This window comes from Talpa occidentalis, unplaced genomic scaffold (genome assembly GCF_014898055.3).
Source record: "Talpa occidentalis isolate TD23 unplaced genomic scaffold, MPIMG_talOcc4v2.1 talOcc4.8, whole genome shotgun sequence".
In the NCBI taxonomy this organism is placed as follows: domain Eukaryota; kingdom Metazoa; phylum Chordata; class Mammalia; order Eulipotyphla; family Talpidae; genus Talpa; species Talpa occidentalis.
In genome coordinates this window covers 50,369,169-50,396,581 of record NW_023605194.1, presented here as the reverse complement: position 1 = coordinate 50,396,581, position 27,413 = coordinate 50,369,169, and positions in this window count along the sequence as shown.

Here is a 27,413-nt window from a genome sequence, read left to right as displayed (position 1 = left end):
ACCAGGGAATTTTCCCAGTGCCACATAATCTCCTCTTGACCACAGGGAGGAGGCTCAGCTGGCCCAAGCTACCCTCTCACCTCCCCTTCAGCCACTTCCCTGCCCTCCATGCCTACAATTGTGGTTTGTTCTCAGTCCCTGAGGAAAGAGTCTTTACCAGTCGCTTTCTCTTCTTAGATTCTTTCAGGTTTGTTTTGGGTGTGGCCTTCTGGAAGATTTACATGATGAAATAGGATTTCAAAGAAAGGAACTAGACAAAATGAGTCTTTAATGGTGCAGCTATCAGCATTCCACCACCAGATAGGGAGATGTCAAAACACTTAGGGTTACCACACTAAGATAATCCACTTTCCCCCCCCTCACTAAAATGAATGAACAGCCCTGCATCCATGCTGCCTCTTGTCTGTAAGCAACACCCTGGAATTGAAGATGAATGAGAGAGGCAGCCCAGGAGTTAGTGGAGTGAAGTATCCTAGTTTAGGAATACTTATTTCCCTGGGCTTCAGTGTCCTATCTCTTAAATTGGGGATAACAGTGTCCATCAAGCCCACCTTCTAAAACATGTGAAGAGGAATAAAATTAAGTAACTTGTTTAATACAATCTGGAGGTTTTAAATACTATACATTCTTGGGATGTCAAAACAACTAAACCCACAGTGGAACTAGCTTACATATTGGGAGTTCTGTGATGGTATCGAGGCTTAGTGATGGGGATTGTTGGGTCCCTCTGAGAAAGAATGAGTCAGTCTTCTGTTCAGTGACATGGCAAGTTTATTAAGGAAAATGATGCTCTCATGGACACAGCAGGCAAAGAGCTGCATTTTGAAAGGGGTGGATTTATTAAGAAAAAGAGACATCTGCATGGACATATGCAGGCAGAGCTGCATGGCACAAGGTGAAGGTGTCCTTGTATAGGTTGGTCTTTGATGGGATTTATTCCTTGGAATTTATTGCTTTGCTTTGAGGTCAGGTTGGAGAAAGTTTTCTGAAATGATAATCCTCTTTGCCCCACATCCATTTTCCTGGAAACTTCTGGGTAGTTGGTTAGTCAACCCTATCTCCAACCCCAATTAACTTCCAGTTTCTCCATCAATGGGAACTATGAAATGCAGAATGGAGGCTATAGCTGGATGTGAGGCAAACAGATCTCAAATAATTTGAGAAAGTTGAGCTCATGTGCTGGGCAATAGGAGGTCACTATTTTTCCCTTCTACCTGGACGAAATCCCAAAAAAACACACTGCACCAGAGGTAAAAATGTTGGTGGCCTTTTAGCTAGTCATGATCTTTTAGTTAAATATGCAGAATGCTCCTTGGCAAAGAATTACAAGCCAAAATCAAATACTTGTATTTCCCAAATCATGTTTGTAATGCCTCTGAACATCTACCACTTCTGTACCCAGATTCCTTGTTTTTCAAATGGACCTCAAAGATAGTTGTTAAAGAGTCTGGAACTGTACACCTAGTTCTCTCTAAACCACTTTTTCCACTAGAGACACCATTCAAGTGGCTTTTTTCCCCCACAATCTGCTGTAGTATTTTCTTTTCAGAGAATACTTTTACTTTTAGTGCTGCAGTCATATACTACCTTACACGTTTAAGAAGAGGTTTCTAAAGTACAAAGACCTTTCAGATAAAAATCTATTAACCCACAGAAAGCACCCTGCACTATATACCTCTCTTTTACAGATGAAGAAACAGGCTCAGAGAGGTTTTCCTATTTATCCAGGTAGTCATTTGTAAATTCAAAGCCAAATCTGGGACTTAGCCTTATAATCCATTCCTGCTTAAACAACACCATTGTAAGAATTCCCTACAGTGCAGGAAACAGGAGTCTCATCATGCTGAGTGGGAAAAAAATGACTTGTGGCATCTGTCATGTAACATTTAGTCATGATCCATTTGCTGATTTACTCTAGCTTTTCCCAAATATGTTGGATGTGTTGTCCCTAAAGACTGCAAAAAAAAGAGAAAAAAGAAAAAGTAAAGAAAACAGAAAAAAATCAAGTCTGTGAACCTAGATTGTGCACAGGAGCATTTTCAGATCTTGAGAAGTTTGCATTACCTCGATTAAACCTTTATTTCCCAAATTTATTGGGCACTGGACTTACTTCCTTTTATGTAACATCTCTTAAAGTCTTGCAAAACTGGTGTTCTATGCCTAGAATACACTTTTAGAGAAATGTATCAAAATGATGTGAGGGAAGTTGAGAAAGTCAGAGAGAAGAGATAAATCAAGAAAAAGTACACAGGGAAAAAAAAGGTTAGCCCAGTCGGAGGATATTTGAGTAGAAATTTGCCAGTTAAGTGTTGCTACTGTGTGTACCCTAAAGTTACTTTTGCAGATATGCACCCCCCATTCTTGGCTTCAGTTGCTCCATCTCTGAACTGAAGGGATTGGCCTAAAATCTTTAAAGGTGAAAGATTTATGCAATCTGAAGAGAAACAACCCAAATGCCCAAAAATAGATGACTGGATCAAGAAGATGTGGTACATATACGCAACGGAATATTACTCAGCAATCAAAAAAGATAAACACATACAGTTCACAGCAACATGGATGGAGCTAGAAGGGATCATGCTCAGCGAAATAAGTCAGAAAGAAAAAGAAAACTACTGGATGGTCTCACTCATAGCAGGAATTTAGAAAACTTAAATAAGAGACCAGGAAAAAGACTAATCAATACAAAGCAAAAATCAAAATCAACAAGCAACTATAAACCAGAGACACACTACTGGGGGGGGGGGCAGGGGGGAAGGGAGAGGAGGGACTAGAATAAAAATAAGGGGGGGTGCAATTGTATGGTGAATATAACCATAATGAAAATGCATACATTGTGCAAAGATGAAAAATGATGTAAGAATTATATAAAATAAAATATAAAAAAATTTAAAAAAATAAAATCTTTAAAGTTGTTTCTCACCCTAATGGGTCAGTCTCTTTCTCCAGGAGACCTTGAAATTCATTCCATGAACAATTTTACTTCTGATTTTTTACATTGTATAACTTGAAATTTATTTAAAAAGTTGTAAAAATCACCCACAAAGAATTTGTATATGCCCAGATTCATCCATTGTTTATATTTTTTTCTTTTGCTTTATTGGTCTTGCTTTCATATTGTATCTTAGAGACATCAAGTCCCTTTACCCGTAACTATTTCAAGGCAAATTTTCTAAGAATTAAGACATTCTCTTGCATATATAATACTATTAGCTAATCCACAATTGATAATAAATTTCATCAATTATCTCAATAATGTCTTTATAGCGACAATTTTTTTCCCCAGACTCTGCTAATTTTTTATAGTGAGCAAGATTAAGCCCATGTTGAAATTCCTTATCTACCTAAAAATGAAACAATGGATCATCCTATTTCCTTTTTCCTCTTGTTTCAGGACTGAGTAAAGAGCTAGAAGAGTCAGAGAGAAGACTGGAAACTGAAAAGTTTCCAGTTACTAAGCAATAATCTTTGGCTTTTGTGTGTCTACTGACCTGTGCAAGAAAAATGCCTTAGAGTTGGTTCTTTTAACTGCAAGTCTAAAAAAAACTCATTCATGGAACAAGTTTTTCAACTTTCTGAAGAAAAAGTTAATCAATCATTCTTTCATTCATTTTCATTTGTGTATGTATGGATGTATGTATGTACACACATACTCTTATCTCCTTAATTAAATTGTAAATTTTTTTGAATCTTACCTGGCACTTTTAAGGCATGGTGAGAGAACTGATTGGTTAGACATTTGTGTGAGAAAAAAGCAGAAGGAATGCTTGGAAAGGTAGGTTTGGTATAAACTTTGAATACTTAATTCAGGTTTTTATTCTTTTTTTCCCACTAGAGAAAAAGAATATCATAATCTGCCAGCACATAGGGAAGCTGAAAAGGAGATTTTGAAGTCGTAGGGGTCAAATAAGGCTGCAGTTTTTTCTTTTTCCCCACCACCATCCCATAAATCCCTTTTGGTTCTGCCTCTCTCCCACCTCCCTCTTAACCTCAGAAACCTCTGTTAATTTATTAGTGTTCTCTCTCTCTCTCTCTCTCTCTCTCTCTCTCTCTCTCTCTCTCTCTCTTTGGTATTTTAGTTGGTTGAATTGTCTGCTTTGTAAATATCTAATATTTGTCTTTACTTGCTTTACTGTACATAAGTCCCTCAAACTCCTTGCTTTTTGCTGCAAAAGGCAACATTTCATCTTTCCTTATAGTTTAGTCATGTAATAACTGAGTATATTCTTTAACCTCTCTGGACTTCATTTATAAAATAAAGATGAATAAACACAGACTCAGAGGAGGAAATTCAATGAGTAACTTGTATAGTCCAGGTTCTCCTTCTTCCTACCTCTGCAGCCCTCATAACCTTAAATGCTCCCCTATGTCACATGTGGGAAGTCTAATAACAACTCACAAGAGTTTACTGTTTACCTGAGTCCTACAACTCAGGATAAGGAGCTACTGAAGTGAGAATATATTGATCTACAGAACACTCAGTAATGGCAGCTTGACATTTCAACCTGGAGATTGATTATTTCCTACTTGTGAGCATTGGGTTGCCACTCTCATTACTCATTCCCCAGATTTCTTTAGTTTAATTGGAAATCTTAAACATGACAATCTGGGTTTCACAATCAAGGGTCTGATTACAGGTGTTGAGAAAATAGAGCCAAGGGTCTCTTTTCTTATTTGTGGAGAAAGATTGGATTAGCTGCTAAGAGGAAGTTGGTTGGAAAATGTGTGTATGCACGTGCATACACATACACACACAGAGTTAAAAAAACCTCCCTGTTCTTGCTCCATCCTTTAAAAAAAAATTTTCTCTCCTCTGAGACCCATTTGGGAGGAAGATTTTGGCTAAGTCAGGTGTCTGTGGGAGACCGTTCTTATCTGGAGCCAGAACTGGAACTGGAGGTCAAAGGCAAGCATCATTTCAAGAGTCATCAAACTCACTGTCTTTGGCTCTGGAAAATTAATTCTAAAGGCATTTGTAGCCACCATTCATATCCTTCTTTTAAAACAGTGAACACATAGTCAGAGACAGCAAAAATAATGACATATATATATATCCAAGTCTATCATCTGTAGGCACAGGTTAGTTGCTGTGGAGAGAAACCAGTTGCCTTGGAGCAATTCTTTTTGCTTGGGGTGGGTGGTAAAATAAGAAAGGGAAGAAGATGAAACAAAATAATGAATGGAAACCATTTTCTTTGAAGGGGCTCTCAAGGGAAGCAGTAGTTCCCCCTCCCACCCCCCTACCCTAACCAGTACAGACTTGCTTGACATAATGACTGGCATTTCCGTTCTCAGGTACGAATACTCCAAGTAAGAAACTTGCTCGTGCAATTGTGTTTTTATGGACTCATGTGATATGTTGGATGAATTGAGTTAATTCATTCTTTAACTTAACTGGCAAGATTTAATGGTTCACAGCAAAAGCATGAATAACCATTTTGTTCCTTGAATGACTCCAGTTTAATGCCTCCTGATGTCAGTGTATTTTGCCCAGGGTAAAACTTGCTATATGAATTATTCACTGCTTGATGGAATGAATGGGGCCATGTTTGCCCACAGAATGTTAGCTGTGGTTATCTGACACGATGGGGCACAGCGGATGCATACAAAGGACAATGGCTAATTTAGAATGTCTTTCCAGGGTTCAGCCATAGTAGTTAAGATCTTTATAGAAAGCAAACCACCTTTTTGTCTTACACCACACATCATAACGGCCTCAGTGAGCCAAGAAAGTCCTGGCCTTAAAAAAGAAAAGTGAGATCTATGTGTGATTGTGCAGAGGGTACTTTTATCATTGGTTAAATCTTAGTTAGTGGGGATGGAAGGGCAATAGAGGATGGAAATGCATTTAAGAAGATTTTAAAATAAATAAATTAGTTTCATTATGGTGAATTCACTGATGTTAAATCAAATATTTCTGATGAAGGAAAAATAATGTGGGACTAAAAATAAATAATTTTAACAGAGTTTAGGGCAAAGGTGACCCAGGCTTCTCTGGTTTTAGAGCACTAAGGGTGAGTGTTCTTCCTGGCCAGCATGCCCAACTTTGCCACTGAAACATCTCTAGTTTAATAAGAATGATTTATAATCTGGAGAGTTAATGCAACTTAGTGGGAGCTGATAAATGAACCATAAGTTTACTTATACAAATAAGTGGGGCATTAATCTTGACTTTGAATTTCCCCATTGGGTTCTCTTTATAACCATTTGTGATATTGTGAATGACAAGAAGAAATGATTGGCAAGTTTTAATGACTGGCAAACTTTCTAAATGTTTTTAAACTTTACAAACAAGACAAATAAGCCTTGAGGGTGAAATATATATTAAACTGACTTCCATCCTTCTACTATTTACAGCTTCAGTGTGGGCAATTCGTTACATTATCACGCACAAAAGCTACACTGGGACAAATCTGAAATCCCAGCTGGCCTGTAACAGAGAAATCTCCATAAAAAGGCAAGGTTCTAGGTTCTCTGCCTTACCTAATAAAGGGCAGAGCTGAATGGCCAGGTGAAGATCTAGAAAACTTGGAAGACACAGGAGGAGACACACAGTACAGGACGGCATGTGAATAAAAAAGGTTGTGTATTGCTTCTCACCTTTGGACTTACACCAGAGACTTGGGGGACATGGCAGGAGACACATGGAAAAAGTTGACATGTAGAGATATTTGAAAGAGTTGTGGATGAGAGACCTATGGGAAGGCTGATCATGGTAGCCAATACCTTGGTTTGTGTTTTGATTTGGCTCCTTTTGTCCCAGACTTGTCTGATTTCTTTAGCCTCCTTCCTATGATCCCCCGACCAGAAGTTTCCTTACATGTGTGGCAACCTTTCAGACCTCAGCCACTCTGCTCTGGGTCAATCCTGTTTGGCTTTCATCTTTATGCAGCAGATGACAGAATCCCTTTAGAGCATACAAGTTTGGGGGTCTTAGGGCACCCCTCAATTTACCCAATAACAGGACTTTGAGTCTTTCAGTGAGTAACTGGAGTAACTCCAACATCTGTTTCTCAATTATAAATCTATAAATCTATGTCCATGTCTATTTAAACAGCTCCAGCCAAGATGTATAATACACAGAGCTTCAGGGCTCCATGTCTGTTGCAAATGGATAAGTTAAGTCTTAGGGAAGAGAAGACAAGGTCTGGAAAGACAACCATGGCTGGCTGAATAATTGCCCCCCAAAGACAACCACATCCTAGTTCTCAGAACCTGGGAATATTATCTCATAGGCAAAAGGGACTTGGAAATATGATTAGGTTAATGATAATGAGGTAGAGATTATCTTGCATTGTATGGGTGGACCCTAAATCTAGTCACAAGTGTCCTGTTAGAAGGGAGCCAAGAAGGTCAAAGGAGAAAGTAGGAGATGTGATGATGGAAGCAAGAGGTTAGAGTAATGACATAAAAGAGTCATGAGCCAAGGAATGCAGGCAGAATCCAGAAGGCACAAAAGTCAAGGAAATGAATTCTCTCCTGGAATTTCCAGAAGGAACCATCACTGCCAATAACCTGATGTTAGCTTGGTAAACTGACTTTACATTTATGACTTCCAAAATTGTAAGAAAACAAATGTGTGTCCTTTTAATCCACTCAGTTTGTTATTTACAATGGCAGCAGTAGGAAATTAATCCAATTCCCATAGCATCTGACTTCATTATTATCATTTTTATCTTTCCATTCCTCAGCACCTACAGTAGTTTTAAAGCCTAATTTCATAGTGTCATCCTAGAAAGTCTTGTTAGTTCACTATAAAATAACTGAAACAGGCCATAATGTCACATCCTCTGGATCAGAAGACTCTATGTTTGTGGAAATCTGTACTCAACAGGGAGGTCTATGTCAGTAAAGACATAGAATGGAAGTCAAATCTTCCATTTCACATATTGTAAGGTTCAAGTAACTGTTGATGCAAAGATAAATCAATGAATGAAAGAGCATAGAAAACAACTGTGAAAATAACTCATTTGTTTCTGTTCAATGTTAAATGAATTTCAGTGCTAAATTTCATAAGAAATAATAAAAGGAAAACTCAAGTCCTGTGTCCTGTGTCCTAAATTACTTTGGTTTTCATTTGAGTCAAATAAAAATGCTTAAGGAAAACCTATTTCATTTTCCAAAAAATCCTTTGAGTTTTTTTTTTTTTTTTTATATATCCACCAGCATTAGTATCAACTAGAGTACATGTCGCTAAAAAAAAAAAAAAAAAAAAAAAAAAAAATCAAACTCACTCTGTAGGAAGAAGCACATCAGGTTAGTTATGATTTGATTCTGCTCATCCCATTAGAAAAGCCTGAAACATAGTGCTGGGTTTTTGGTTATCAGCTATTTTCTCCACAGCTTATTGTGAAGAGGGAGAGGTAGTCAATATTTTGAAACTAAATTCCAGTTCTTTTCAAATCTTTATGTTCCTTCAACAATATCTTATATATTTGACACACTTTGATCACTGTCCATCTCAAAATTCTCTCCTCTTTTATTGATGCAACTTTGTTCTTTCCTAATTTCCTTCCTACTTGTCTAATTGTTCATGTTATTAACTCTCCTGCCACTTTTTCTTCAATTATAGGGCATCTCCCTAGTCTCAGTTCTTACTTCCTGTTCTCTTTCTCTCAGTGGTTACTTCTGTTTTGATGACATCTCAAAATAGTATCTAATGACATCTCAGTATAGTATCTAAAACCAACCATTATACAATACTACTTGGGTAGTTCATCCAACCTTTAACATGTTCCAGGATTTCTTCTTCTTTTTTTTTTAAAGATTTATTTATTTATGCATACAAGAACTGTGGTACAGGCCAGAGGTGTAGGGTGTGAGAGGATTCACCAGAGACAGAGTGGGGAACAGAACAGACAGAATGACTGAAATACACTGCTGAGGGGAGCAGTGGGAGAGAAAAGGAGAGTTTTGCTGTCCTTGTGGGTCACCTCCCTGGCCAGGGATTGAACTCCTGCTGCAATGGCTCTGAATAGCTTCATTGTGCTGCTTCTTAACCCTTGTGCCACCAGGGAGGCCCACTAGGGTTTCTTCTTCCCCAGTTTCCTTGCACATGCTGTTCTCTCTGATTGGCATTCTTTCTTATCCTTTCTTTGCCTATCAAGCACCTACAGATCATAATTTAAATGTCACTTCCTTATGGATGCATTCCCTGGCTACCCAGACTAGATCAGATCCCTACTGTAGGTGCTCTTATCAGTTGGTGGAAAAAGTAATTTTAAATACTACTTTGAGAAAGGAAAAAATGAAATAAAAGGTAATCCCTGGCAGCACAAGGGGTTAAGACACAACCTATGAAGCTCACCACAGCCACTACAGCACAAGTTTAATCCCTGGCCAGAGAGGTGATCCACATGGTGCAAGCAGACCTCTCCTGACTCATCTGCTGCTCCCCTCAGCAGTGTATTTTGGTCAATCTGCCTGTTCTGTTTCCCCACTCTGTCTGAATCCTCTCACCCCCCAAAACTCTGGCCTGCACCCCAGTTCTTGTATGTATGAATGGGTAAATCTTTTTTAAAAAATACCACTTTAAGAAGAAAATCACTTTAAGGCCTCCCTGGTGGCACAGGGGTTAATGACAGTGCTATCAAGCTACTGCCAGCCACTGCAGCACAAATTGGACCCCTGTGGCCAGGGAGCAACCTACATGGTGCAGCAGACCTCTCCTGCCTTATCCCTGCTCCCCTCAGCAGTGTATTTCAGTAGATCTGCCTGTTCTGCTCCCTACTCTCTCTGGTAAATCCTCTTAGCCCTCCCCCCACCCCCACACCTCTGGCCTGTACCCCAGTTCTTGTATGCATAAATAATCTTTAAAAAGAAAATCAATTTAAATTAAAAGGAACTTATAAAGCACATCTGTTGAGATGAAATATGTATAGAAAAGCTGAACTTAAAACTTAGTGAACTAAACCAAGAACATTGCTTAGGTGATTCAGTGACTAAGCAAAGGTCCTAAGTATGATCAAATGTCATATGCTCTGTTGTCCAGCAGCCAAAGTTGTTACATAATTTTAAGATACAGCTTGTCATTATCCATCTGACTTTGTAGGAGTCATAAATGATGCCTATTTCTTTGTGAAGATGTCTTGTCTTTCTATGAAGATGTACTCCCCCTTAATTCTTGATGAGTTGTAGAGGAAGTTTTCAATGATAACTTGCTGATTAAGGTGGAATGCACCACAGTAAACTATGGTCAAAAAATATTGCAGGGGCCTCCCTGGTGGCGCAGGGGGTTGAGCGCAGCGCTGTGAAGCTGTCCGTAGCCTCTGCAGCACGGGTTCCATTCCTGGCCAGCCAGGGAGATTCCCACATGGCACAGCAGACCTCTCCTGTCTCGCCCACTGCACCCCTCAGCAGCGTATTTCAGTTGATCCGCCTGCTCTGCTCCCCGCTCTGTCTCTGGTGAATCCTCTCATCCTCCCACACCTGTGGCCTGTACCCCAGTTCTTGAATAAAAAAATTTAAAAAAATCTAAAAAAAATATTGCAAACAATAAGATTTTTTGAGAGAGAGGGAGAAAGACAGAGGATGGATGGATGGGTAGATAGATACCATGTTCATATGCATGGTATTTTATTACAACATATTGTTATAATTATTTTATTTTTATTAGTTGATATTAATCTACTCTACCTAATTTATAAATTAAACTGTATTATAGGTATGCATGTACAGAAAAAAACATAGACTATGCAGGATTGAGTACTTTCTGTGGTTTAAGGTATCCACCTACTTGTGAGGTCCATGAGGATAAGGATTATCTCAAACTTGCTTATCCTAGTAGTGAGATAAGCAGTGCTCTGACCAGTGAGAGGCATGTATTAAAGATTTCTTTACTACTTTTGCCAAACCCCAACCTCAAATTGACCTTACATCTCAAGTTCCCCATTTCTAAAAATGCTCGTTACTGTTATCTTAGTAACTTGAAATCCAAATCAGAATTGTATTTAACTCTTCCCTTTTTCACTTCTTCCTCTGAATCTGATGAGTTAGCACTATTTTTCATCTTTGTTCAAAGCAATTCTCAACATTTACGTATCCATTCCTTTCTCTCAAACTGCCCAATCTAGGCCTTAACACTCTCCTCCCTGCCTTCCTTTTCTCCTATTTTTAACTATTTTATATAGAGTTTTAACAGTAATTTTCATATAAACCAGTTATATTACTTTACTATGCTGTTTCATGAATTTTCTGCTTTTTTTGTTTATTGGCTACAGACTAGAAGTCCTCAACCCAGAGTCTGGAGAATTCTGTTCTCTAGCAGCCAATTGTTATATAATTTTAAGATACATGATTCCTCATGTTATCAGGCATAGAGCTACTTTAATTGTTTCTAGTGTTCCTGCTCTTATTTATCAGCTTATTGACCTAGTCTATTGGATTATTAGTCCTAGATTATTGGAGGAACTACTTAACACAGTATAGGAGGGCATACTAGTAATTTAGAACATTTTTATAGCCATGTCTTCTTGATCAATCCAAAAATATATTGGATTCATTAATGTCAAATTGGTATATTCCAAACCAAAATATATTTACTTTGACTTTTTCATCTTTTTTCCCCCAAAGGTGAATTATAACATTCTATATGAAATTTCCTGTATAAAAAAACTCCTTGATTTTCTGTCACAGAGAGAATGATAGATTATTAGTAAATCTCCCACACACTATTTCTTAATCAAGCTCTTATCTTCCTTAGCATTTGCTCTGTTGTCTTGTATATTATAAAGTAGAATCATGGGGAAATTACTTAGCAGAGAATTTCTTTCCCAAACTTCCTAAAAATATGTTTACTTTTGTTATGTGAATAATTAGATAAGCTATTTGGGTATGGAGATGACATCCTCACCCCAAGGGGCTCATTGGAATAACCACAGATACGTATTTGTTTTGTAGTGCACACCACTTAGAAATCAGAAGTGAATTGTTTGGGACAATAGCAGAGATTTTGAGGATAAATTCTGATAGAAAGGGGAAACCCGGTAGCTAGTATTTAAAGAAGTCTATTGGAGAAAAAAGAAAGGCTCAAAAAAGTTTATTGTGTTTTCCATGTGGTATGTATTTAAAAGGGTCTCCCCTGTTTGATCACAAAAACTTCAATAAAACCTACAGTATCTTTTTTTCACATTGCCCTTCTGATGCTTTCTGGGGATATAAATGCTCTTGGGAGCTAACGCTATGCAGAGTTAGACTTCAATGTTAGTACGAGACAGTAAACAGATTCAACCCATGGCAAGATAGCTTTATATAGTATGCCTATATATTAAATGACCATGTATTAAATTTATGTATTTGTCTTGTCTTCATAGAAAGATGTATTCCTTTACCTCTTGAGTCACAGAATAATAGTCAGTCAAGGATAGCTTTCTGATTAAAGAGGAATGTGTTGTAATTCTAATTTGTTTTCAAAGGAAAAAAATCCTTCAGCACCTGGTAGGTATCCTCCTTGAAGCAGACTTTCACATTTAATCTCACTTAATTCTTACAATCTCATGAAGCTAACACTGTTAGTACTATCTTGATGATAATCTCCTTCATTTTCCAGATGAAAAAACATAGACTCAGTGAACCTAAATGATTTGCTCAGACACACATCACTAGGAAGTAACAGATTGGGGATTCTAGCTCAGATAGATTTGGACCCAAAGGTCTCTTTGAACTACTCCATGAACTTTTATTGGAGAGAGGAAGGGGGGAGGGGAGAGGGAGAGAAAAGAGCAGGAGAAAGGGAGGGAAAGAGGGGGAGAGAGAAAAAGAAAGAGAGGGAAGAAAGGGAGAGAGGAAAAAGAGAGAGGGACTGCATAAAGATGAGTTCTTTGATGATGTTCTTCTTATTATTCAATTTACTATTACATATCAACTGTGTATCAATGATTGATAAGTCGTGGGCCAGTTTTTGTTGCTATAGATATTTCTCAGCTTCCAAAAGGGCTTGCTGATTTGCTTTTGCAGCATATTATGATTTAAGTTGTTAATTTGAAGAACCACCTCCAAAATCCTCTATAATCCTTGTTTTGCCACAGATAGATTAGTAGCCTAGTTTTTCTTTCCTGCCACAAAAATAGAATTCTTTACCTATTCCTGATTATTTCATTTCTATTAATACAAAGTAGGGAAATGAAACTCTTCCTCATTTTCTTTAATAATCAGATGTCTTCAGATTTACTATATAATAACCAACCTCAAAAGTTATAGCTTGCAATAATTGTGTATACTGAATATGTTATGTCACTGGGTAGCAAACTATTGTTATCTTTCAACGATGCCCTGTTGAACTATCAGCATGAGAAACAGACTTTTATTTCAACTGGCAATGATAGCTTCCAAGTGGATTACTGGTTATCAAGTTATAGGAACATGGAATTGGGTACTTCTGGTTACAAGAGGAAGTCGTGGCCTATAGGTGACCATTCAAGAATGCAACCACAGGTCCAGGTTGTCATAAGACTAAGCTTCCATGATCACTGCTTAATGATATCCAATCTAGTAAAAATGTGATTTTCAGAAGCTAATTACCATAAAACCAATGGTGGATTTCATGGCTGTTTTATTTGGGAATTGGTCTTTGGGAGCTTGAGAAAATAATTTAACTTCTTCATTAATTAGTGTGCTGCTACCAATTCAAGCTAGATTTAGTTTTATTTTGAATGTACAATGTATTAAAATGTGTTTGAATACCTATACTGGATGAAAAAAAAATCCTCAAGATAAAGTGTTTAGGAAAAGCAAGTCAACTCACTTTGAACAGATTTAACTTGCCTGCATGGAAGTTTTTGTATCACTGATATTGATTGGCCCCATACTTGTAAGCAAAGACTCTTCTCTAAAGTTTTACTAACTTCCCTTAACTTTGTTCAATTGATATTTCAGTTTCAGTACATAGATACTTCTGATAAGGTGAGTGCTGCCTGGGTAAAATTTGAATGCAGTATTCTTTTAAGAATATAAGGTTTAGGGCCTCCTCTGGTGACGCAGCGGTTGAGTGCTGGGCTGCAAAGCTATCCACAGCCTCTGCAGCACCAGTTCGCTGGTTCAATCCCCTGGTGCAGGCGAGGGTCCCACATGGCACGCAGACCTCTCCTGCCGCGCCCACTGCTCCCCTCAGCAATGTATTTTGTCAGTCTGCCTGTTCTGTTGCCCGCTCTGGCTCTGGTGAATTCTCTCACCCTCCTGAGCTTCTGACTGTAAACGGTGCTTGTATAAATAAATAAATAAATAAATCTTTAAAAAAAGAATATAAGGTTTAGAGAAACTTCTCTTGTAGCTGAAAATGAAAGGCCTTTTCTTTTCAGCCACATCCACATGAAGACTTGGGTATCAGTCATTTTCAAGTGGACGAGCATTTTCATTAGACCTCTGCATTCCAGAAGTCAGCTTGCATGCTTCCAACCAACCACGGACCTTCCAGGATTGTCACATGTTCCCAGGGCTTCATTTCCATCCTCATTTCTAGCTCCAAGTTTCTCTTTCTGTATGTATCTGAATTCCATTCTTGTATCTTCCAGAGTTTCCTTCTCTCAGCGAAGTGAGGTTCTGATCCATCCACATGCGAAAGTGGCTGACTTTCTTAAAAAAACCCACTCACTCAAGGTACAGAGCCATTAATTATTAACTATAGCAGCCAGACAAGTATTAATTGACCCAGACTGAGAGTAAAAGTAGCACATTCTAACAAATAATTCCTAAATATGTAAAAATATTGAATTTTTTTTTACCCCTCTGATAAATTTTGTCTTTCTTCTTACTCTCTATGGCAGTTTATCACAAGTGGTTCCATACTTCTGCAGTGATTTCATTAGCCAGACTGTAAATTTCATGCAGAGGTTAGCTACACAGTAGCTCATAGGGGCACTAACATTTTCCTCGCTTGACAAAAGAGATCTTAATGGAACAATTGCATGGGAATTTAAATAAATTAAAAATTTCTCAGAATGCATTTGATTTTTAAATCCTGTATGATCAAGGCTAATAATGTACTATTCTAATGAATAGTACACAACTATACAAAAACACATCTAATGAAGTCTGGGGTAGCACTTGATAGTTTTCTTTTATACCTTTAGAGTATTATATATTCTAAAAATTGTTATTTTGATCTAATTAAAAGCAACTGAAAGTTGAATTAATATTAGTTATAAAAACAATTTTTTATTTTTTTATAATTTATTTATTTACATATATTTTACATCATTGTTCATTTTTATACAATGTTTGCTTTCTCTTCTTAGGTGTAGTCCCTGTAAAATTCTACCACCAATTCACCCATGCACCAACACCATAGTCCCTTCTCTCTCATTTTGATCCCTCTCCCTCCCCTGCAGAATGTCCCTGATTTATAGCTGCCTGTTAATTTTGGTTTTTTATTTATTGTTATTATTTTTTCCTGGTCCCTTATTTGGTTCCCCTATAATCCTCCTATAAGTGAAACCATTCAATATTTTTCTTTTTCCTTCTGGCTTATTTCACTGAGCATGATCCCCTCCAGCTCTATCCATTTTGCTGCAAATGGCACAATTTTATCTTTTTGGATTGCTGAATACTATTCCATTGTGTATATATATATATATATATATATATATATATATATATATATATATACACACATACCACATCTTCTTGATCCAGTCATCTATTTTTGGGCATTTGTTTTGTTTCCATAGCTTACCTATTTTAATAGTGCTACAATAAACATAGGGATATAGGCATCCTTTTGAATTAATGTTTTTGTGTCCTTTGGGTAAACCCCTAGGAGCAGAATTGTTGGGTCATATGGTAGTTCCATTTCCAGTAGTTTGAGGAAACTCCAGACAGCTTTTCTTAGTGGTTGGACCAGTTTGCACTCCCACCAGCAGTGCAGGAGAGTTCCTTTTTCTCCACATCGTAGCCAACATTTGTTGTTGCTAATTTTTTTTTTTTTCTGAAGTGCAGTTTTATTACTAATTATCTATAGCAACTTGAATTACCCTAATTAGGATCATTTGATTTTTTTTTTTTTATGGTTGCTTCACTTTTTTTTTTTTTAATTAATAAATTTTATTTTTATATTCCCCATACAATTGCAATCCCCCCATTCTGACCCCAATCCCTCCCCTCCCGCCCCCCACCCCCCAAAAAGTGTCTCTGGTTCAGAGTTTTTGTTGATTTTGATTTTCACTTTCTTATAGTTATTCATTTTCCTGGTCCCTTATTTAAGTTTTCTAGATCCCTGCTATGAGTGAGACCATCCGGTATTTTTCTTTTTCTTTTTGGCTTATTTCACTGAGCATGATCCCTTCCAGCGTCATCCATGTTGCTGCAAATTGCATGTGTTTATCTTTTTTGAATGCTGAGTAATATTCCATGGTATATATGTACCACATCTTCTTGATCCAGTCATCTATTTTTGGGCATTTGGGCTGTTTCCAAAGCTTAGCTATTGTAAACAGTGCTGCTATAAACATAGGGGTGCAGGTGTTCTTTGGAATTGATGTTTCTGTGTTCTTTGGGTAAATACCTAGGAGTGGAATTGCTGGATCCTGTGGAAGCTCTATGTTTAGTAGGTCCAGAAATCTCCACACAGCTCTCCATAGTGGTTGGACCAGTTTGCACTCCCACCAACAGTGCAGAAGAGTTCCTTTTTCTCCACAACCTCGCCAACATTTGTTGTTGCTAGTTTTTTTAATATGTGCCATTCTCACTGGTGTAAGATGGTATCTCATGGTAGTTTTGATTTGCATTTCCCTGATTGCAAGTGATGTTGAACATTTTTTCATATGCCTGTTGGCCATTCGCATTTCCTCTTCAGAGAAGTTTCTGTTGCTAATTTTTTTAATATGTGCCATTCTCACTGGTGTAAGGTGATATCTCATTGTGGTTTTGATGTGCATTTCCATGATTATAAGTGATGTTGAACATTTTTTTCATATACTTGTTGGTCATTTGCATTCCCTCTTTGGAGAAGTGTCTCTTTAGCTTTTCTGCCCATTTTTTGATGGATTGTAAAAACAATTTTTGAGAATGGACTGCTGAATGATTTAAGGAATATATGGTTTAGTTCCACATTTTTGATCATTATAACAAGTTCATTGTAATTTGCATAGATTAAATTAAAACTGAAGATTTAAAAGAGAATTGAGATTACTAGGGAGTGAAAAGAAAACACTTTTGTAGTTAAAGGATTTTTCCAGAGTTATTTAGATGAAATGTTGTATATATAAAGGCCTAATGTATTTTGGCAATTCTGAGATTTGCATCTTTTCCTAAGTCACTTTAAAATATTCAAAAATGACTTTCATCTGCCTTTTCAGCCATTTAGTTTCATTCTCTACAATATGCCCTAGAAATGTTGAACTTGATTGCCTACAGAATGAATTAATGAATCTTTTATGTCAATGGGAGTTTATTAACAACATTCGTGACATTTTCAAATCAATCCTTCTATGTTTTCCAATTATGGCCTCATTGTGGTTAGGCACCATCCCAGGGGAAAACAAAGAGAGAGAGCGCTGACTTCAGAAAAGCAAATTAATAAGGGGAAGTGTATCTAGATTATGCTTTCTGTTGTTGTTTGTTACATTAAATGCAGAATGCAAATGCATGTTCTTTAAGTGTTTTGGCTGTTGTTCAAAAATGTGAGTTATTCTTCCAGAAAACAAGAGTATTTTCCTTCAACATCTATGTCCATAGCTGATTTAGTTGTTACTTTCAATATGGGGACATTTCTGAATTTAAAGGAAAATATTATTTACACAGCAAACATACTAATAAAAGATTTAAAACATTACAATGATGAAAATATAAAAGGATTTGGAATGAAAGTTATTTAAGGCCATAGCCAGCTTTTATACATATAAAATATGTCTAAAATACATATAATCATATATATATATATATACACATTTATACAATTTCTTGGTCTTTTGACTCTCCTAATCTAAACTAAGTCTTCAATGTTTTATTTGATGTTAAGTCTTGGCACTAGTTCTGCTTGATTTTGAACCAAATACTGGGTCTCCACAGCTTTAAAATGAAACCAATTGGACTAGATACTCCAAAAATCTATGAGTTAACAATTTATTATTGAAACCATCAAAGAGAAATTATGATCACTTTTACTTGAATCTTTTTTTTAGAAACAATTAACTTCCTACCCAGCTCCTTCTTACCCTCACTGTATCAGTGGTTTCTAACAGATAAGTGAAGACATAGTGCTAATAGGGTCGTCAAAGGATCAAAGAAGTGCCACCAAACTTTCATGGTGTAAAATTTGCTTTTGCTTTAACTAAGGATGCAATATGTTCTGTGATAGCTTGGATGAAACACTGTCAGCAATTCTTGCAACAAGTTAAGATAGAGCTTTCCAAAAATAAGGTGTTAAAGGAAAATCATGTCAAACAAGTGACAGTTTAGAACTCTGCTATTTGGTAGCCATTTGTGGCTATTGGGCTCTTGAAATGTAGTTAGTACAATTTGGGGAGTGCTATAAGTGAATACTACACATTAGATTTTTTTTTTTAAGATTTATTTATTTATTTACACAAGCACTGGTTACAGTCAAAAGCGCGGGAGGGTGAGAGAATTCACCAGAGCCAGAGGGAAGAACAGAACAGGCACAGTGACGAAATACACTGCTGAGGGGAGCAGCGGGCGGCAGGAGAGGTCTGCACGCCCTGTGGGACCCTCGCCCAGTGGGCCCAGCGACCAGGAATCGAACTGGCGCTGCAGAGGCTGCAGGCAGCTTTGCAACCCAGCGCTCAACCGCTGCACCACCGGGGAGGCCCACTACACATTAGATTTTGAAAACTTCATGCAAAAAAATTGTAAAATGTCTCAAAGAAATATTGTTTATATTTTGAAATGTTAATATTATTTTCAATACAGTACATTGCTAAAATTAATTTCACCTGTTTCTTTTTACCTTTTTAGAAATGTGACTATAAGAAAAGTTAAAATTCCATATGTGTTTCTCATTATCTCTCTTTTGGACAGCACTGGGACAGAGTGAAATGTTTGTTAGAACATGAAGGACCTGCCTTATTCATATATAAGAAACCATTGTCTGGTCCATGAAATTTTCTCACAACTGCGTAGTGCTAAAGGATGCTTGAACAGAAATACTGTTACACTATAGCCAGATTGCCTTAAAATCATTTAGGACTTGTTTAGTCCTGCCCTGTACTTTTAAAACCCTTCAATGTGTTCCCTCCTACACAAGTACACATGAGGCCAAGAACAGGAAATGTTGGTTAATGTGGAGGCACTACATGTTCCTTATCTTCAGTGACACGTTGGTCTGTGACTTTCACAACTTTCACTCAAATGCTCAAGCTCAGCTCCCAGGTTAGATAAGAGATTAGAGATGAGCTGGAAAAAGCAGCTACTTTCCCTACCACAGGCTCTCCAAATTGAACCACTGACTTGTTTGTAACTTACCATTGCAAGAGGTGCCACTGCTCTGTTCAGCTCCACCCTCCTCCTATCCAGAATCATTTTCCTATCAAAGGATGTTTGCTCATGACTTGGTGTTTTCCATAGGTGTATTGTGGAGGGGTGATCTGGCTATTAAGCATGCTGACCCTGCTTTTGGAGAAGTGCTATTGACAAGCAAATGTGTTTGGAATGGCTAGAATCTGGACATGAAAGATGAGGGACCAACTATGTTCAAAATGCATGTCATCTTTGAGGATCAGTGTTTGTTCATGATTTTCTCTCTGTACTCCAGTGCTTAGACTTCTCCCCTGTCATTTGTCCCATTCTGGAAAATTTCAACCAAAACATCTGTTTTGAAGTGCTATGCTCCTCTCTGGATAGCAGTAATATTTTTTAATCCCAAGTTGCTTATTTCCTCCTTATCATCCCCAGATGTTTTGTCTGGCACCCCCCAATTTTTTCTCATTTTGTAATTGTGCAAACCCCAGAAGAAGTGCCGGCAGATTTTTTTCCTTTTGGGTCACTCAACACATCTCCCAATAAGAATTCTACCTTTGCTCTTTGTCCATCTTGCAGCAGACTCAGATCAAATTCCATGAAAGATTTTGGAGGTGGGGGAAGGGTTTAGGGGAAGAAGGTACATGGCAATTTCTTTTTTAAATAGATATAAGACCATAGTATCTAGACACAGGTGTAGCATTGGAGAGAAAAAGCAACAACCTGAGAGGCAAGTGCTTTGTTAATTTCATCTACTATTAAAAAATAAAGAAGGAAACATAAAAATTTGGTGTTCTAAATAATATTTTGTCATTTCTATTTTAAAAGATAGGATATACACTAACAGTGATATTACAGAACAAGAACCTACAATAATCCTTACATGTATTATAAATTTGATAATGATTATAATAGATGAGATCTGGCACATTTTTGCTTTCCCATTGTTTTCATCAACAGCCTGGAGGAGTGGAAGCAGCTGGGTGTCTGAAGCCCTCAGAATAGAATTGTTCAATCTGGAGTTTTGGGGAGAAGTGGGTTTCAAAGAAAGCTTTGGAAATCTGAGCAAATCATTTTCCTCCTGTAGACCTCTGTTTCTTTGTTTATACCAGTCTCTGATTTTGTATCCTTTTGGCTTTCATAGAAACCCTGTGTCTTTGTGGGAAAATTAAATTTATGTCCATAGAAGATACAGACCCAGAGATATTAAGTTCCTTATCCCAGGGCATCAGCATTCAGGTGTCATAGGTGCTTGAGCTGGCGGTCAGACATAGAGTCTGCTGACCCCTGAGGATGACTCCAGGCAGTGCCCCACATCTACCCTTCAACTTCATGCCAGTGGGTCATGGGAAATGGTCTAGAATTGTTAATCACCTCTCCTGCCTGTTCTTGTGACCTTCCCCAGGCTCTGGGCTGTGACTGCAACTGCCCAGTATAGGAAGAGTGTTATCTGTGCCCAGCCATGTTCTTTTGCAGGAAGGGTAAACTGATAACTGAAAGAGCTGAAACTACAGGTAAATGATCCAAGTAGGTCTCTCTCTGAGAAAAAGTGACTGAGATAAACGACAGGCAACCTCTGCATCATTATAATACTAAAAATTATGCTCACGGAGGGACACTTAACATATGATGAGACATGTGGTCTATGTGCAGGCATGTAGTAAAAAAGCACATGTGTGACTTATTTCCTACCCAGAAGGTGAGGGGTGTGGAAATATTTCCTGCCTCAAATCCTTTAAAACCTCACTCCTCCCCAAAGCTGGGGAGAAGAGTGCTTTAGAACATGAGCTCCCCCTCCCCCATTGTCAGGCCTCACACTACAGATCTCTCTCTGCTTTACCAAACCTGACTGTTAGATCATTGACTTTCAATCATCCTGAGAATGGACTTTCTCACTTAGGAGGTTGGTAACATGATAGGACACGAGACTGTAAGTGAGGAGGGAAAGCAGGCCTTTGAAGGGTGAGAACTGAGTCCACCAAACTGACTTAACCTCCGCTTGGAAAGAAAGACACTGGGAATGTCAGACCTGGGCACACTTCTGTTCCCTGGAGACACTTCTTAAAGACAGAGACTAAAAAAAAAAAATCTGTCATGTTCCAGTGTAAATTTGCTGATGATGACTCAAACTAACAAAAGAAAAAGGATGAATGAAAAGTAAAGAAGCAGAACATTTTTATCATGTCTGCAGAGATTTAGAATCCAAACCTTCCTTGGGAGAGAGAAGTTGGCCAAAGTTGAGGGAATGATTTGATTTGACTGAGAAAAATAACAGGGGATTTCTACATGACTGGTGTTATTATTAGGGTATTCATTACTCATTCTTTCTTTCATTCAAGAAATGACTGAATGCCCACTATGGGCAAGACACTTGCATAATGGCCAATCTTGTTCTATAAGAAGTGAAAATGAGATTATGGTTAACTAGGAGAAAAATAAAGAGTCAAATGCATATGAAAAGAGAAGGAAAAAACAAAAGCTAGATAACAGGCAAACCTGAGGAATAATTTATGCTTTTAACCACAAAAGTGAGAGCTACCAAAAATTTAGTCCACCGGTAAGAATTGAATCCACAAGACACTGACCAAAGGAGATAAAGATCTCAGTCAAGTGTTGCTGTGAAAACACCAGTACTGGTTTTCTTGGCAAAGGTTCTATGTTGTGGTGAGAGCACTAAGATGAAAAACAACAAAAACCATTTGTAAATTAGGTAAGCAGTTATGAGCAGCCAGTGTGCAGGAAGACCTGGGGACAGGCTGCCAGGGATTTGTGCTGCAAAGGATGATGCCATGAAGGAAAATATTAAAAGGTTAAATAGAGCCTGCCCACATGAGAGAATCTCCACTTACTGACCAAGGTTCCCCAAAGAGTTCCTTATTAATCACTTTAATGTCCCTTGGCCTTAGCACCCTTCATTATAATGCTTGATGATCTGATTATTCTTGAGTCCTATCTGTTGGTTCTGCCCACCCTCGTCCTCAAGTATTGTGCTTGCCTGCTCATTTGCATATTTGATAGACTCAGTAGGTGCCAAGACTTGTAATTAATACTGCCCCCAGGATGGTTTCCTCCCTGGTCTTCTTTGGGATGGGGAGAGGGTCAAAGCTTCCTTAGAACAAGCCCACAAAAGCTTCATCACTCTTTGTTTAATCAGTGAGAGACTGAGAAGACCAGCTTGGCTGGATTGTTCAGAAACAGATCCTCTGGACACGAGACCAAAAACATATTTAAATATCTCTGCAGGCAATTTACGCCTCTTACATTTAGTTCTAAGAGTCTGCAATTGTTGTTTAATTGTAGGAATGAATTACTAAGGAAAAACATATCATTTCCATTCTTGGAAATCATTATAAAGAGGATAATTTACTGTTTGGGATGAGTTTCTTTTGCCAATATGATTAGATAGATAGATAGATAGATAGATAGATAGATAGATAGACAGACACATACATATATATGTGTATATATAATGTTACACTATATTATCCTATATTAACATTATAATCTCTTTCCAATACTATCCTGTGGCTTTCAGTTATATAAAAAAGACAATTCTAAATGGTTTCCAGTTTTTTTCTGGTTTGCTGCTAAATTCTAATTTTGTCATCAGAGTAAAGCTTCTGACCCATTGTACCTGCTCTTAATCAAAGAAGAGAAAACAGTCTCAAACATGTTGTTTGAAAGGAAAAGCCTCTAAATTTTCATCTGCAGAGACCCCAGGGGACCCACAAGAGGCAATCTAAGATAACCTGGAATTTACAGAATAGGGTAAAATACGGTGGCTCTTTTGAAACCATCGACAAGGAAAGGAATGAATACATCAGCAATACATGAAAGAGTATCCTGGTTAGTCGTTAGACAGCCAACGTAAAATACGAACATTCTTTCTTCCTCCATCTGATTCATGTTTATACTTCATGTTCCCTGTTTTTTTTTTTTTACATTTACTGAGTTATAAGTAATGAGTCATCATTTTAACTAATCATTCTTTGCAGGCAGAATTAAAATTACATTGATCCTCGAGCTGCTCATTCCAGATCTTTAATCAGCAGTTAGTGAGGCCTTACCTCATGAAAATGAGTAAGCTGGGGGATACAGCTGGGTTTCCTATGCAACATGTTGAACTTTCCAACAGAGTGGGAAATGCAAGAGGGTGGAAATGCAGATCTAAATGTTCAAATGGGCTGGTACTAAAAATAGAGTGCAAAGGGAAGCAATAATTTAAGTTGTTGGTATGGATGTGATCATCAAGAGAATTAGACACAATGAATAGCAGAGAGTGAAAGACAGGTTTATTCATGGCAGTGGGGACCAGGAGTACCAGGTTAATGCAAGGAGGCAGGAGAGGAGTGGAGGAGAGGAAAGGAAATGATAAGAGACCACCAAGTTTTAGCCCTCAAGGAAGCAGGAGCTTTCAAAGAAAGTGTGATCCACAGAAACAAATGCAGCAGAAACATCTGGCAAAAGAGTTGTGAAAAAGCACTGGATGGTGGTGATCTTGAGGATAAAGGTGGTTTCTGGGAAACTGACCACAGTAGAGCCTTGAAATAGAAACCTGACCATAAGGTGTTCAGGTGTCCATGAAGAAGTTGGATTCAGATGGATATTCCAGGAAGTTTGATAAGGAAGGGAAGGGAAAAAGAGCATGAGAGATTAAGCATACAAAGATAATTTTTTTGTCTTTTGATAATGGAGGGAAAAAGCCTCTGTAAAGAGAACCCAAGGAAGCAGGTTAGGGGGTTACTGAAAGAGCTGGAAAGAACTGGATTAATAACAAATGAGGAGACTCTAGCCTTGAAAGGAAATAACTATGGGCAAAGATGAGATCCTAAAATACATACACATTTTCACTGTGTAAGTGACAAAACCAGGCCTTTCACTTGCCACCCAGAAATCCAAACTCTGAATGATGAGAATGTCTTTTCACAAAAGAGTTTATTTGAAGTGCCTCCCAAGGGAATCGGTAGGATTGAAACCCTAAAAGTTTGCTCCCTGAATAATGGGAGTGCTTTGATTATATAAGGGAGAGGAGGTAGGGAAACAAGGGGTTGAGGATAGGAAGGAAGTGGGAACTTTGAATTTCCAAGTCCCAGTGGGTGCCAGGGCTGTCCAGGCATCACAAGTCTAGTGTTGACTTCCTTGAGAGGGAGTGTCTCCTCAGGACCATCACTCTGCATTAATCACTAGGTGTTTGGTTTTGATGTTATTATCAACCTCAAAAGGGCACAGAATTTTTGTTACAGATGTAACACAATCATCTGGGAACTTTTCAAGTTCTTAGGAATACAGTTGGAGAGAAATGTATTCCTTGCAAGTTAAAGGTTAATCACAAAGACCTAGTAGAGAGGAGAGAGAATAAAGGGTGGTTAAAGTTTAATTTCATCAGTCCTAATTTAGCCCTAATTCTTAATCTAGGGGAGTTTTTGTTACAAAATGGAGGGGATTTGGCTACAAAATTATATACAACTCAAGCAGTACCCTAACATGGCAGCCAAGGTAATAGATCCTAGAGTCAGATTGCTGGGATCAAATGAAAACTTTGACCCCAACAAACGTATGACCTTGGACAAATTACTTGAGCCTCTGTGTATCATTCTCCTCATTTTTTAAAATGTGGATAATAATAGTGTCTCCCTTGTGAGAAGATAGATAGATAGGTAGGTAGATAGATTGATAGATAGATAGATAGATGATGTTTAGAGCAGTTTCGGACACAAAGTAAATATTATGTAAATAAATATAAAAAGAGGAAATGAAGAGAAACCTGGAATTGTAGGAGTCTTTAGAGTATAAGGAAGTATCAAGTACTTATTTGTGTTAGTCTCTAACAAAGTACATTTAAAATTTAAAATTCTTCTTGCTATATGTGGTGTGCATGTGCACATGGGTACAAACACACACACAGAGAGAAAGAGAGAGAAAGGGGGGGGCGGAAATATTACTCAGCCATCAAAAAGATAAACTCATGTCATATGTGGCAACGTGGAATGAAATAATGCTAAGTAAAATAAGCCAGAAAGAGAAAGATAAAGGGCCTCCCCGGTGGCGCAGTGGTTGAGCACTGGGTTGCGAAGTGCCCGCAGCCTCTGCAGCGCCGGTTCGATCCCCGGCTGCTCCCCGGCCACCGGAGGAGGGTCCCACATGGCGCATAGACCTCTCCTGCTGCCCGCTGCTCCCCTCAGCAGTGTACTTCAGTCCTTCTGCCTATTCTGCTCCCTGCTCTGGCTCTGGTGAATTCTCTTACCCTCCCGCACTTCTGACTGTACCCAGTGCTTGTATAAATAAATAAATAAATAAATAAATCTTTTAAAAAAAGAGAGAAAGATAAATACTGGACAGTGTCAATAATATGTAGAATTATAAAGTAACTAAGAGTCAGATAAAGACACACTTAAAAACTAACCATTGATAACTAACTACAGGGGAAGATAGTAAGGGAGGGTCAGAACAAAAGAAAGAACAATGGACTGTGGTGGTGTGGAATATGGTAGATTGGGAAGTGGGTGCACTATGGTGATAATACCTAATGGGGGTATTCAAATAGTACCTCAATGAAAATTAAATTAAGCAGACCGGGCGTGCAGGGGAGCGCGTTCCCGCATCGCCATTTTGCAGCAGGGACCTTTCTTTGCTGGAGACTGTGTGAACCCAGCAGAAGGCTCACCGAGGAGCCAGAGGTAAGCTGGGAGCCTTGCCCATGCCGGGCGCCTTCTAGCCTGCAGTCCCAGCCCAGAGGGGAGCAGCACCCACCGCTGGGGCAGACTGGGCATGCAGGGGAGCGCGTCCCCGGCACCGGCATTTTGCAGCAGGGACCTTTCTTGCTGGAGACTGTGTGAACCCAGCAGAAGACTCACCGAGGAGCCAGAGGTAAGCTGGGAGGCTTGCCCATGCTGGGCGCCTTCTAGCCTGCAGTCCCAGCCCAGAGGGGAGCAGCACCCACCGCTGGGGCAGACCGGGCGTGCAGGGGAGCATGTTCCCGCATCGCCATTTTGCAGCAGGGACCTTTCTTTGCTGGAGACTTGTGAACACAGCAGAAGTTCCCCAGAGGAGCCAGAGGTGAGCTGGGAAGGTCGCCCAAGATGCCAGCCAGTACCAGCAACACAGTGTCACAAGGAATACGGCAATTAGAAAACAGGCAGGAGGGAGTAGAAAAACCACATGCAACCCAGCAACTCCTCAGCAAAAAAGCACACCGCAAAAAGAAAACCATCTACCAGATTGCAACGACAGTAACTTGGAAGAACTTCTGAGCCTTCCAGATAGAGAATTTAAAATTGCTATGATTAAAAAACTGACAGAAGTCATAAAGGAAAACAATGATAAGGGGAAAATAATTAATGACCAGAAGAATGAAATTGAGTCCCTAAAGAGGGAAGTAAAAGAAATGCAGGAGATCAAAGAATTAATGGAGACGCTAAAGAACTCTGGGAAAAGCAATGAAAGCAGAATAGATGAAATGGAAGAACGAATACGTACTCTTGAAGACACAGAAATAAAAAGAACTAAAACAGAAAAGGAAGGAGAAGTACGAAGGAAAAAGACCAAAGAAAGACTTCGGGAACTATCTGACTCCATGAGGAAAGGAAATATAAGAGTTATAGGAATACCAGAAGGAGAGGTGAGATGTGTGGGAACAGAGAAAATATTCAAGGATATAATTGAAGAGAACTTCCCAAACGCGAAGAAGGAGCTGAAAATTGATATACAAGAAGCAAGAAGAACACCAAACTTCCATGACAAAAGGAAAAATACAGCAAGACACATAATAGTAAAGCTCCCAAGAATCCAAGACAAGGAAAAAAATAATGAAACTAACAAGAGGGAAGAAACAGATAACATTCAAAGGGAAACCAATCAGACTGACATCAGACTTCTCTGAAGAAACACTACGGGCAAGGAGAGAGTGGAGGGACATAGTCAACAGACTCCAAGAAAACAGATGCCAACCAAGAATACTCTATCCCACAAAGCTCTCCTTCCCCTATGAAGAAAGAATAAGGACCTTC